Consider the following 15,115-nt stretch of genomic DNA (forward strand, 5'->3'; position numbering starts at 1 on the left):
GCTGCCCAGCGCGCGGCCCAGAGTCGGCGCGCGCCCCGCGCTTTCGCTGCTCGGCACCTCGCGCTTGTCCCGCGGAGACTCGCGCCTTCTCCAAGCCGCACAGACTTAAGCCTTGGTGGCCCTCAGAGAATGGATGAAAGACGGAAAGCCCAGGAGAGAGGAAGGAGAAGGAAAACCGAGAATGAGAAAGCAGAGAGTGGGAGCAAAGGAAGGAGGTGGGCACTCCACGGGAGGAAGAAGGGAGAGGAAAACTAGGGGGGAAGGGGGAGGGAGAAAGAAGAAAGTCCGAAGTTAAGTATAGAAGTCCCAAAGCACAGCTCGATGACCCGCACTGCACATAGTGTTAGTGACACTTGAGCCGAGTTACATGAAACCTGAGCCACCGGCCTCAAATACGCTGGTTTCTGAACTGGGGGAGTTGAGCAAGCAGGTGCTTGAAGCTCCACACCTGAGAACTCCCCTATAAAGTATGTACATCAGGGAAAAGGCCACACTGCGGTCGCTTTAATGCCCATCTAAGCACGCACCAGGGGTTTTCCAAGATTATCGCGAAGAGCAATACTCCTTCCTTATTGACAAATATTCAAGCCTAGATAAATCTATATACCCCTCCCTTGTTCCCCGAACTTTCCCTACTAACCCTGTGCAAACGTTTAAAAGCAAAAAATAAAGTCCTAACCAACGCCTCCCTGGTTTAAGGATGTCGATTGTGCTCAGGAACTTGCAGCGGTGGGTGCTTATTTTGTTGGGTTTTGGTTTTTTGGCTTGGGTGCAAAGCAATTAGAAATATATCTGTAGTCAGCACAGATCTTACAGGTAAATAGGGCAGCCAGTGTAATTCCACAGGTTGGAAGGTTTTGTTCAGGTATATAATTAGATGGTTCTTAGTATTCGTTAAAAAAAAATTCTCAAAGAATACTTGGATGAATGAAGAGGCATATGATTGAGTCAGTCCTACTCTGGGCACCTAAGACAACTCAAGTGTTAAAATTCACAGAAACTAGCCTGATAGAAACAGAAAGTGTAAGTTATTTGCATTGTGTCTACACCATGCCAAAACATCTAGACAAAGTCAGGTATCAGTAGATTTGGAGATATCAGAGTATTGATTGATTTTGTCACCTTTGAGCTAAGTGGGATCTTGCAGCTAGCTGAGGGCTGTTTATTCCACGCAGAAAAAAAGAAGTTCATTCATGCAATAAATATCGATCCCCTGCACCATACTATGTGCACAACACTGTACTAAGTATAAATCCAGGAAGTATGCTTCCCACTCTCAAAGAGTTTATGAATTAAGTCAAATCTGTGCACACAATCCAATAAATAACTACTCTTTATTGAACATTATTTTTTGGGTGCCAAGTACTATGCCTCACCCTACTCCATAACCCTTCAAAATAATATATCCTCTCATTTGTTCTTCACCCTAACCCCCTGAGGTTGCTCATTTAATGATGAGGAAATTGAACTTTAAAAGTAAATCACTCAACATCACACACCTAGAATGTGATAGAACAAGGATTTAAATGTCTGATTTCAAAAACCATGCCATTGTACTATACTGTCTCTCAAAACCATGACACAACAGCAAGGTTAGCGATGGATAAGAGATGGTGACGTTAAACAACAGTGGGTGGAATGGAGGTTAAACAAAAATAAGAACTTTACCGTCTTATTCATAGTATTCAAGAACACTAAAATATATCACCAAGGAAAGATGAAAGACCTTCTTAAAAACAGATTTTATAAAATATATCAGCTGTCTAGAATGGTTAGAAACAGTCTAAGGACAAAAGAGGTGGGTTAACTGGTTTGTGATATGTGATCTCATCTTCTCAAACCTCATCATCACTGTTAGAACTATCTTCCTGTTTGAGGCAAATGACAATTCCTTGTCCACTACTAGTGGGGTTAAAAAAAAGAAGCATTCATTTTTTTTGGGGGGGGGGTCTATGTTGCAGAAGAGAAAGCCGATTGGTTTTTTTAAGAAAATGCTCCACAACCACTGCTACAGAGTTACGGTGTTTTGTTTTGTTTTGTACTTTACCCTTAACTCTCAGAGCCTACTTTTTAACTTGCCTGCAACTGGGTCAAACACAATATCAGACAATAGGTACTGATTTCCTCACCACTCCACTATGAAGTGACCACTTCTAGAGTAGAAAACAGTACCATTCAATGAGATCACACAACGGTTTAGCAAAGGAAGCAAAGTAGGATACCGTGGATGGCTGCTTCTGCTAAGGGGATTTAGGAAAGCAGAATGTAATCTCCCAATTTAGAATTTGGCCAGGAGACAAGAGTCTAACGCCCCTACTCTTGTGAAAAATAGCAAGGAATCTTTAATAAGCACCATAATCATGTCCTTATTTCTTCATTTCATCTAAAAGACACAGCACTCTCATGGCTATGGTACCAGGCTAAGGGGCTGATGCAATGGGAAACCCTAAGACAAGGACATCCCAGCTGAATTACAAAAATAGCTTTCCCCCCAAGGATTTGAAATGCCAATTTCAAACCTCATAAGCGTAAAGAAAATAGACAATCCCAAACCTGATCGTCGGAGAAAATACACCATTACCTGACCACTGGGAGTTACTATCTGAAGTACTTTGTTGTAAAGGGGGAAAAAAACCCACTCTAACCTTTTTCTCTGTGTTAACTTCTCCTGAGCCTGGCTCATCTCCCATACTAACCTTGAGTCTTAACATGCTTTGCAAATCCTCTGGCAAGTAGTTGTGGTGGTGGTAATGCCTCCTTTTAGCCTTTGAGGAAATGCCTCTCCTGGCCTTGTTTTCTTGCTAAGTCACCAGCACAGAAACAAACATATTTCATTCAACCATAAATGAAATCTACAGATAAAATTCTGTGAAAATGGTTTTTTGGTTGCTTTCTTATTTGTTTGTTTGTTTCTACATCTAAGCAAAGTGCACACTCAATGGAAAAACTGACCTTGCTCAGGATTCTCTTGACTTGAAGTGTAAAGGTCAAAGTGTGATAGAGCACATGTGTTTCTACCCACCACTGATACTGGAGCAAAGTGATAATACCCTCCAGAGGAAATGTTAAGGTGTCTTCTGCTTTTTGTTACAACTTGTTGAGCTGGAGGTAAAGATTCCATGTTTCTTTAAAAAAAAAGCCATCATCTCTTTGTCAACAAAGCACATTCAAACTATAAGCATTTCTGCCCTTACATCTGCCTCTAAATTGCTATTAGCTAACTCCTGTCAAATGTTTTATTATATGAGTGTGAAAAACTGCTTGAACAAAGGTTATGCACATTATTTGCTACATGGGAAAACTCAAAATTGAATTTAACCCAATAGTTACTGATTATGTTATCATTACCCCAATGTATCCACATGTTTACCCAAACAGTCATATTTTATCTCAGCAAATAGACAGTCACCATAATTTGATGAAATAGTAAATACTGATTAATGTCACAAAATTATTTTCTTAGGTTTCTGGGGATGTGGGTAGAACAAAGAATGTTCCCATGGTTCAGTGAAAAAACAAAACTTCCATTTATGCTCAAACAAGTGTTATTTTTATCCTCTGTCATCAAACTTTCTCAACTGTCATCCTTGAACAACTGCAGAATGTAATATTATTAGCTACCACTTTGATCTAACCTTGTACACATGTAACACATGGTTGTGGTGGTGGAGGTGGTGATTAGTTCCCTTTTATAGTTGAGTGAATATGTGAATAAATACTGGGATTCTTTACCTACTTTTCAATTCAGATTGATAAATCCCATTTTGTTTTCTTCATGACAAAACCGATCTTCCCTCCCAGATCATTTCTTTATCCAATGAACACGTTAATGAGCAAAAGGACCTGGATCTACTTTGGACTGGTTTCTAGTTGTTTCATTTGTATCTTCTGTCGTCAACTGGAGTGCAACTTGTTGAATGTTGTTTTGCTAAATATTTCCTTGAAACAAAATTATATAAACTCCTCAACGAGATTTAGATATGCTAGTATCTACACTGAATGGGGAAGAATTAACAATACTAGCTAGTTGTAGATTTAAGAGGGAAGCTTTTTAGGGAGGATGTGATAAAAAAGAGTAATATTTGGGCAATGAGAGGAGTCACGTGCAACTAAAACATGAAGATGTTGACCATAGTTTGGACAATCTTTGTGTGACTCTGTTTTCTCTCCTCAAAGACTTCATCTACTCTTCTTTTTTTAAATATTTATTTTTGAGAGAGAGAAAGAGAGAGAGAGAGAGAGAGAGAGAGAGAGAGAGAGAGAGAGAATGGGGAAGGCGTAGAGAGAAAGGGAGACCCAGAATTTGAAGCAGGCTCTAGGCTCTGAGCTGTCAGTACAGAATCCGATGTGGGGCTAGAATTCAGGAGCAATGAGATCATGACTTAGGTCGAAGTTGGACGCTTAACTGACTGAGCCACCTAGGTGCCCCAGTAATCTACTCTTCTTTAGTCATATAATTGGTATGAAAATGTGTATACCACAACTGTGCCCCACCTCTAAATTCAATCATAAACATACTGTTACTTCGCTATAACTGTACTCATCATGTTCTGGAACACCAATTCCAGTTGCCTGGGAGCACAGTTATGGATGTGTGAGGGAGGAATAATATTGTCAATTAAAATATAAAAATATGTTTTGGGGTACTTGGGTGGCTCAGTCGATTAAGCATCTAACTCTAGCTCAGGTCATGATTTAACGGTTAGTGAGTTCGAGCCCTGCTTCGGGCTCTGTGCTGACAGCATGGAGCCCGGAGCCTGCGTCAGATTCTGTGTCTCTCTTTCTGCCCCTAGTGCTCTCTCTCATTCACAAAAATAAACATATTTTTTTTAATTTATGCAAATGTTTGATTTAAAGTTAAGGCTCACTCATGGCAGTGAGGAGGGGGAAGTCTGAGCCCCATAACCTTGACTGGATCCTGGTTGAAGTATACCTCATTGCACCCCACTCTATCCATGACTGAAATGTTCATAATTTACAATTTATTCGCTCAGATATTCATCCACATCTTCTTACTTACTTACTGGAATAATGTCATCGTCCCCCAAATACTCCATACCCATTAGTAGTCATTTTCCATTTCCTCCCACTCCCATGAGCCCTGAGGAACCAACAGTCTACTTCTTGTTTTACAGATATGCCTATTCTGGACAGTTCATATAAATGGAATCAGACAATATTTGTCCTTTTGTGGCTGCCTTAAGTTTACTTAGCATAATGTTTTCAAGTTTCCTCCTTGTCACAATTTATTTTATTTTTTTTTTTTGAGGGAGAGAGAGCATGAGCAAGAGAAGGGGAGAGGGAGAGGGAGAGAGAGAATCCTAAGCAGGCTCCATGCTGGGCATGGAGCCCATCACGAAGCTTGATCTCATGACCATGAGATCATTACCTGAACCAAATTCAAGAGTCAGACAGTTAATTGACTGAGCTGCCCAGGTGCCCCAGTACTTCATTCTTCTTTATGGCTGAATAATATTCCACGAAATGGATATATTACATTTTGTTTACTCATTCATCAATCGACATTTTAGTTGTTTCCACTTTTTGACTATCATGAATAATGCTGCAATGAACACTCATGTATGAGCTTTTGTATGGACGTGTGTTTTCATTTCTCTTGTGTATATATGCCTAGTGGTGGGACGGCTGGGTTATGGTGACTCCATGGTTAACCTTTTGAGGAACTGCCAGACTGTTTCCACACTGGCTGCCCCATTAAAAATCCCACCTGCAGTGTATGAGACTTCCAATTTGTCCACATCCTTGTCAACACTAGTTTTCTTTTTAAGAAATGTATTATTGTAGCCATCCTAGTGGGTGTGAGGTGGTATCTCAAGGTAGTCTTGATGTGCATTTCTCTAATAACGAACAATGTCAAACATCTTTTCGTCTGTTTATCAACCATTTGTGCACCTTTTTTTGAGAAATATTTATTAAAATCCTTTGCCCATTTATTTAAGTAGGCTCCATGCCCAACATGGGGCCTGAACTCATGACTCTGAGATTCAGAGGTACATGATCTAGAAACTGAGCCAGCTGGGCACCCCTCCTTTGCCCATTTTTAAGTTAGATTATTCATTATATCATTGAGTTGTAAGAATTCTTTTTAGATTTTGGATGCCAATTCTTTATTGGGCCTATAATTTTCAAATATTTTCATTTTGTGGGTTGTTTTTTTACTTTTTTAATGTTGTCCTTTGAAACCAAGTTTTAAATTTTGATGTAATCCATTTATCATTTTGTTCTTATACTTTTGTTATTATATCTAAGAAAGCATTGCCACATGGAAGATTTTCACCTGTTACCTTTTAAGAATTCACGGTTTTAGCTCACATATTTTGGTCCTTGATCCATTTTGAGTTAGCTTTTGTATATATTATGAGGAAGGGGTCCAGATTCATTCTTTCACATATAGATATCCAGTCATCCAAGAAACATTTATTTAAAAAACTTCTTCCCTGTTGACCTACCCTGTTGAAGGTCTTGGCACCCTTGTCAAAAATAAATTTAAAAAAAAAATAAAAGGATTTATTTCTGGACTCTCAATTCTATTCCTTTGATCTATATGTCTAACCTTGTGCCAAAACTGCACTGTCTTGATTACTGTAACTTTGTAACAAATTTTGGAAGTGGGAGATATGATACATCTAAATTTGTTCTTTTTTTCAAGATTGTATTGGATGTTCAGGGACCCTTGAGTTTCCACATTAATTTCAGGATCATCTTGTCAATTTCTGAAAAGCCTCCAGCTGGGATTTTGATAAGGGTTGCATTGATTTTTTTTTACATTTATTTATTTTTGAGAGACAGAGTGAGACAGAGCGTGAGCGGGGGAGGGGCAGAGAGAAGGAGACAGAATCTGAAGCAGGCTCCAGGCTCTGAGCAACAGTTCAGCACAGAGCCTGACATAGGGTTCAAACCGACGACTGCGAGATCATGACCTGAGCCGAAGTCGGACACCGAACCGACTTAACCACCCAGGCACCCCAGGGGTGGCATTAAATGAAGATAAACTTTAAGAATATCAACACCCTAGCAATTTTAAGGCTTCCAGTCTATGAACATAGAATTTTCCTCCATCTATTAAGGTCTTTCATTTCTTTCAACAATATTTTATTGTTTTCAGAATACAATTTTGCACTTTTTTGTTAAATTGATTCCTAAGTATTTTTGATATTATTGTATATAGTATTGTTTTGTTAGTTTCAGTTTTGGATTATTCGTTGTATAGAAACACAACTGGTTTTTATATATTGATCTTGTATCCTACAACCTAACTGAACTAGTTTATTAGTTCTAATCGTTTTTTTTTATTGAACTCCTTAGGATTTTCTATATACAAGATCATATCTTTTGCAAACAGATATTTTTACTTCTTCCTTTCTAATCTGCCTTTTTTTCCCATTTTCTTACCTAACCGCTTTGGCCAGAACCCCTAGTATATTGTCAAAAAGAATTGGTGAAAGCAAACATTCCTGTCTTATTCCTGATCTTAGGAGGAAAGCTTTCAGTCTTTTACCATTAAGTATGATGTAAACTGTGGGTTTTTAATGATACACTTTGTTAGATTGAGGAAGTTCCTTTCTATTTCTAGTTTGTCGAATGTCTTTTTATCCTGAACAGTTAGATCTGATCTAATGGTTTTCTAATGAAAGGATCATGTGGTTTTTGTCCTTTATTCTGTTGATATGGTGTATTACATTAATTGATTTTTGAATGTTAAACCAGCCTTTTTTATGTTGCTGGGTCAATTTATTAGTATTTTGTCGAAGATTTTTACATCTATATTCATAAGAAATATTGGTCTTAACTTTACTGTGACATCTTTGGCTTTGGTATCAGGATAATATTGGCCTCATAGAATGAGCCAGGACATTTCTTCTATTTTTTTTTGTGTCAGTTTGAGAGGAATTGGTGTTAATTCTTTAAAAATGTGGTTGAGTTCAGGGCACCTAGGTGGCTCAGTTAGTTAAGTGTCCAACTCTTGATTTTGGCTCAGGTCATAATCTCATGAGATCACATTTCATGAGATCAAGCCCCACATCGAGCTCTGCACTGACAGCATGGAGCCTGCTTGTGATTCTCTCTCTCTCTCTCTCTCTCTCTCTCTCTCTCTGCCCATCTGGTCCTGGAATTTTCTTTTTTGGGATTTGTTTTGTTTTGTTTTAATGACTCAGTCCTATAATTTCTTATATGTCTACTAAGATTTTCAGTTTCTTTTTGAGTCAGTTTCAGTAGTTTGGTGTTTCTAGGAATTTTTCTATTTTACCTAGGCTAATTTTTGAGATAAAATTGTTCATAATATTCTATTATAATTCTTTTTATTTCTGTAAGATCTGTATTGATGTCTCCTCTTTCTGATTTTAGTAATTTGAATCTTCTTTCTTTTTTTCTTGGTCAGTCTAACAAAAATCTTGTCAATTTTGCTGGTCTTTTCAAAGAACCAACTTTTGTTTTGTTAATTTTTTCTATTTTTTAATTCTCTATTTCATTTGTCTCTGTTCTAATCTTTATTATTTTCTTTTCTATGTTTGCTTGGGCTTAATTTGTTCTTCTGTTCTAGTTTCTTAGAAAATATACCATGTGCTCTTGAGAAAAATTTGTATTTTACCATTGTTGGATGGAATGCTCTGTATATGTCTGTTAGGTCCACTTGGTCTAAAGTGTTGTTCAATTACACTGTTTCCTTATTGATTCTCTGTCTAGATGATCTATCCATGGTTGAGAGAAATGTATTAAAGTCCTCAAATATTATTGTATTACTGTTTATTTCTCCTTTTAGCTCTGTTAGTTTTTGCTTTATATATGTAGGTGCTTAACTTTGAGTGCATAAGTATTACAAGTGTATCTTCTTAATGGATTGACCCCTTTATCCTTATGTAGTGACCTTTGTTTCTTATTACCACTTTTAGTTTAAAGTCTATTTTGAGGGTTCTTGGCTGGCTTAGTCAATAGAGCTTGCAACTCTTTATCTCAGTGCTGTACATTGAGCCCACATTGGGTGTAGAGATTACTTGAAAACAAATATTTTTTAAAAAATAAAACCTATTTTGTCTGATTTAAACAGAGCCACCTCTGCTATTTTTGGGTTACCATTTGCTTGGAATGAATTTTTCTATCCTTTTGCTCTCAGTTAATGTGTGTCTTTAAAGCTAAAATGAGTTTTTTGTAGGTAGCATATTGTTGGATTTTTTGTCCAATACATTTGGCAATTCTATGTCTTTTTATTGAATAATTTAATCCATTTACATTGAGTTGTTAGGTAAGGACTTCCTACCAGCATTTTGCTAATTGTTTTCTGATTGTATTGTAGATCCATTATTCCTATTTCTTATCCTACTGTCGTTCATGTTTGGATGTTTTTCTGTTCTAATTTCTTAAGGTTGAAAGTTAGATTATTGGTTTGAGATGTTTCTTCTTTTTTACGCTTATTTATTTTTGAGAGGGAGAAAGAAAGAGAGAAAGAAAGAGAGAAATAGATCATAAGCAGAGAAGGGGCAGAGAGAGAGAGGTAGAGAGAGAATCCCAAGCAGGCTCCACACTGCCAGTGCAGAGCCCCATGCAGGGCTCAAATCCATAAACCATGAGATCATGAACTGGGCTGAGATCAAGAGTCAGATGCTTAACTGACTGAGCCAGGAGCCCCTCTTCTTTTTTAATAAAGGTCTCACAGCTATAAATTTCCCTCTAACCACTGCTTTAGCTGTGTCACATTAGTTTTGGTATGTTGTGGGTTTGCTTTCTTTAATCTCAAAATATTTTCTAATTTCCCTTGTGTTTGTTTTTCTTTGCCCCATTGGTTTTTTGGGAGTGTGTTATTTCCACATACTTGTAGAATATGTGAATTCCCCAAATCTCTTTATTTCTAATTTTATTCTTTTTGGCTAGAGAATATACTTTGCATGATTTACATGATTTTAAATGTTTGAGGTTTTATGGCCTAGAATATAGTCTATCTTGGAGAATGTTCCATGTGCACTTGAGGAGATTATGTATTCTGCTGTTATTGAGTGGAATGCTCTATAGATGTATGTTAGGTTTAGTTGGTATATAGCATTGTATAGTCTTCTTTTTACTTATTGAGGCGCAAGAATAGATGGTGCATATCCATAGTAAAGAATCTGGCTTTTATGCAAAGAGCCAAATGAGAAGCCATTGAAGGATTCAATAAGATCAGCTTTGCTTCTGGGTGGAGAATGTATTAGAGGAAAACAGAGAGAAGGTAAGGAGATAGTCAAGAAATGTCCATAATCCAGGTTAGGCCCCACTGGGCATAGGTGGTAGCACTTAAGATGAAAAGAAGGGAGGTTATCTACATAAATTTTAGAGATATAGTCAATAAGGCTAATATAGATATGTTACTGAGGTGAGGTAAAGAAAGAAATTACAGATGATGCTTCAATTTCTTGTTTAAGTAGATAAATAAGTGGTGGTGACATATTGAGATGGACGTGAAGGATAAGAATAGAAGCTGGTTTGGAGGAGGGAACAAGAGTTTGTGGCATAAGAAGTTTAAGGTATCTGTCAGGTATCAAAAGGGGAGATGGCAAGTAGATAGTCAAATCTACATGTCATGAGCTCAGATGAGTATATTGACTAGAGAAATAAATTTGAGAGTTATCAGCATATAGATGGTATTAGACATCCTGTCTGGAAGAGATGACTTAGAGAAGGGATATAATGAAAAAGATCAATTCCTGAAGTATCACAATATTAGGAAAAATCTGCAAAGGAGAATAAACAAAAGCAGTTAGTGAGTTAGGCAGGAAAACCAGCAGTGTCATGTTACAATATCCACAGAAGAAAATGTTTTTAAATGCTGGCGGCAGGGGGAGGTCGCCTGGCTGGCTCAGTTGGTTAAGCGTCCAACTTCTGCTCAGGTCATGATCTCATGTTTCATGAGTTTGAGCCCCACCATCGGGCTCTGTGCTGACATCTTGGAGCCTGGAGCCTGCTTTGGATTCTGTGTCTCCCTCTCTCTCTGCCCTTCTCCTGCTCTCTCTCTCTCTCTCTCCTCTCTCTCTCTCAAAAATAAATATTAAAAAAAATTTTTTAAAGCATTTAAGATGCAGGGAATTGTTCACTGGTAAATGCTGCAGGAATTTCAAATAAGACGAGGATAGAGAAGTGTTTCCTGGATTTGGCAATCTGGAAGTTACCTGTTGCAATAACAGGAATAGTTTCATTGGAGTGGAGCGGCCAGAAGCCAGAGTGAAGTGAGTTGAAAGGTGAATAGGGAAGTGAGGAATTGTACATAATGTATACAGATAACCCAATTGAAATATTTGGCTCCAAAGATGATCAGAAAAATGAGAGGGTAGCTAGGGAGGAATGTTGGGTCAAAGGGGAGCTTTAAAAATTATGGATAGCTTATAGAGCTATTATAAGTACTTATTATTGTTATCATTAGTAACAATATTTCTTTGATGGTAATCATCACAACACTTTCATTGAAGTATACGTATAAGCAATTTTTGGATGATGAATTAACCCAGATATGCTTCTATCTTGAAAGGTACAAGTACTGAGGACTGAGATCTCACAGCATCAATTATTATCCTTTTCTAGTCACATAAATAGGTAGATTGAGAAGACAGGATCAGGCAGAGGAGAGCGAGGACTGAGCTGGATGGAAATGGTAAGTACAGAGAGAAAATAGGGAATAGAATGCTGAGTATTGGTGATGGTTGAAGCATGAGGGGGTAAAATAAGTAGACAGTTGAGAGGCAAAGAGGAGGATATGTATTTTATACACAAGCAATGGGGTTTCAGTAAAAATTTTTGTGCAGTGATGTTTTTACTTCAGCAAAATTTTGCTCTCTACAAACACCAACAAAAGAGCATAGTGATTGCTTTGGGCATAGCTTGTCTGGGGCCATATTAAAATCTACTCCCAGGTCTTTAACCCAGCACCTTTTCATTCATTACACAACTTTGAGCAAGTTACTTAACTTCCCTTTCCCTATCTCTTAAATTGTATATTAGTACACACCTCATTGAGTTGTTCTAAAGATAAAATGAAAGAATGTGTGTAAAATGTTTAGCATAGTGTTTATATTCATTAGGGTAGACAAGCGTTTGTTGAGCATCCCCTTTGGTCGACACCCTGTAATAGGGATGTAAATGAGTAAAGTGGTTTCCTGTCCTGTAAGGTCTTACAAGCCGGGGAGAGTAAGAGAAAGACTCATACATGGTTAATTAAGAGTACTCTACCTCATTTCAGCGACCCCACTTACACGGTTACATGCCGAAAATTTTCTTCATTTAGAACTGTTTTACATATAAAATCTTTAACTTTAAATGTCCATGTTAATCAAAAACACCTATGGAATCACTTGTCACTTCCTTATTCTCACGGAATTGCTTTAGGATCTCATGGCTTTGTGACCTCATGTCTCTGGATCAATATCTATACTCCAATTTTCCCTACACCTCCTCCTTTTCCCACCTTCACTCACCTCCTTTTCTGCTCAGCTTGATACCCATTACCAGTAGTTTCTTACAATATTTTCACTAGCTTCCACAATTCCCCTCATTCTTATTGCCTTCAACCACATCTGCTTTCCTAACCTTTAATCCAGGATCAGCTTCACCATGCTTTTTTCCCTTGTATTTTCTTTGGTTTTATTTTGTTGTTATTTTTCTAGCTTCTTAAGATTAGGATAGGATGGCTCCTGGAAAACAGTGCAGAGGTTCCTCAAAAAATTAGCAATAGAACTCCCCTATGACCCAGAAATAGCACTGCTACGTATTTATCCAAGGGATATAGAAGTGCTGAGGCATAAGGATACATCCATATGAACATGTACTCCGATGTTCATAGCAGCACTGTCAACAATAGCCAAGTCATGGAAGGAGCCTAAATGTCCATCAACTGATGAAGGATCAAGAAGATATGGTGTATATATATACAATGGAGTAGTACATGGCAATGAGAAAGAATGAAATCTGGCCATTTGTAGGAAAGTAGATGGACCTCGAGGGTGTCATGCTAAGCAAAATAAGTGAGGCAGAGAAGGATAGATACCATATGTTTGCATTCATACGTGTAACAGGAGAAACTTAACATAGGACCATGGGGGAGAGGAAGAGGGAGAGGGAGTGAGGCAAATCATGAGACACTGTTGAACACTGAAAAACGGAGGGCTGAAGGGGGAAGGGGAAAGGGGAAGGGGAATGATGGGCATGGAGGAGGGCACTTGTGGGGATGAGCACTGGGTGTTTTATGGAAACCAACCTGACAATAAACTATAAGAAAAAAAAAGATAGGCTAGCTCCTAGGTCTTTCCTTTTCAACTTTTATTTCTTTTCAAATGTATTTCAGGCTATAACTTTTCCTCTAAGTAGTGCTTTAGTTGCATCTCACAAGTTTTGATAGGTAGTATTTTCATTTTGGTTCAATTCAAAATATTTTACAATTTCCAATATTATTTCTTCTTTGATCTGTGGTTTATTTAAAAGTATGTTTTTAGGGGTGCCTGGGTGGCTCAGTTGGTTAAGCATCTGATTCTTGATTTCAGCTCAGGTCATGATCTCACAGTTCATGGGATTGAGTCCTGCATAGGGCTCTGTGGTGACATCATGGAGCCTGCTTGGGATTCTCTCTCTCTCTCTTTCTCTGCCCCTCCTTGGCTCTCTCTCTTTCAAAATAAATAAACATTAAAAAAATTAAAAGTATATCTTTAAATTTCCAAACATGCGGTTTTTCTAGTTATCACTTTGTTGTTGATTTATGGCTTAATTGCACTGTGATCATAAAATGTCATTTCTATTATTTTAATCCTCTGCTTTATGAATCAGTATATGGTCAATTTTGGTGAATGTTATATGTGGGCTTAAAAAGAATACGCATTCTGCAATTGTTGAGTTCAGCATTCTATACATTATTATTAGATCAATTTTGTTAATTGTGTTATTTAAATATTCTCGATACTTATTGATATTTTTGGTCTATTCTATCAGTTATGGAGAGAGCTGTGTTAGCATCTCTCATTATGATTATGGACTTTGTTTCTCTTTGTAGTATTGTTGCTTTTTGTTTTATTTATTTTAAAGCCATTACTAGGTTCATGCAGATTTAACATTTCTATATCTTCCTGTTGGATTGAATTTTTATGAAAAAGAAATGACCCTATATATCTTTAGTAGTGCTTTTTTTTTGCCTCAAAATCTATTTTGTCTGATACTAATATAGTAGTACCAGCTTTCTTTTGGTTAGTATTTCTGTGAATGTCTTTTCCCATCCTTTTACTGTCAATCTTTTCTGTATTTTTATGTTTTAAATGTAACTATTGTAAATGGCATATGGTGAGATTTCTTAAATTTAGCCTCTCTTTTAACATAAGCATTTAGTCAATTTGTGTTTCAATGTAACTACTTATATATTTGGATTCAAATCTGTTTCATTTGAACTTCCGATTTGCCTTAAGCATGGTGCCTACTTTTGTTGTGTGTTTAATGATTTTTAACTAAGATCTGCTCATTGCTTTGAAAAATTATTTGTGAGAATATTTTGAGGTTCAGGAGGTGGTGGGTTCCTGCAGAGAGGGTTTGCCATATGCCAGGTGCTTCCTGGCACTATCAGTTGGGGTCTACTGTAAGCTAAATTTAGAGCTTCAGGTATTTTGGAGAACATGGGCAATGTGAATTTAGGCAGCAAACCTTTATTACATGAGGTTATATTTAAACCTCTCAGGCAAATGCTTCCCCCTCCACTCAGTACCAAAGGTTCTTTCCTCAAAATTTCCCTATGTGTGTGTAGGGGGTTATTTCTAGCTCACGAATACATTGATGGTTAAGCTCCTTATTATTCCAGTTATCCTTGGGGAGTAACTCCCCACCTCAGGTAAGCCCTTGTCTCTATGTTTTTACATCACTGAATCTTCTCTGGAGCTTAAATTAAGTTCAGCAAATTTTTTTCAAAGAAGGAACTACCTCAATTTGCCTTCACTACAATCTGGGATTATAATTCCTTTCTACCGTTCCAGCTCTTGGACAACTTTAAGATGTGTGTTGCATTTTATCCAGCATTTTTAGCTGTTTTCTGTGTGTGTGTCAATCAGTTTGCACACAGAGGCCACCATAGTACTAGAACCCTACCATATATTTCTCCACT

The sequence above is a fragment of the Suricata suricatta genome, chromosome X, assembly GCF_006229205.1.
Source record: "Suricata suricatta isolate VVHF042 chromosome X, meerkat_22Aug2017_6uvM2_HiC, whole genome shotgun sequence".
Lineage (NCBI taxonomy): Eukaryota > Metazoa > Chordata > Mammalia > Carnivora > Herpestidae > Suricata > Suricata suricatta.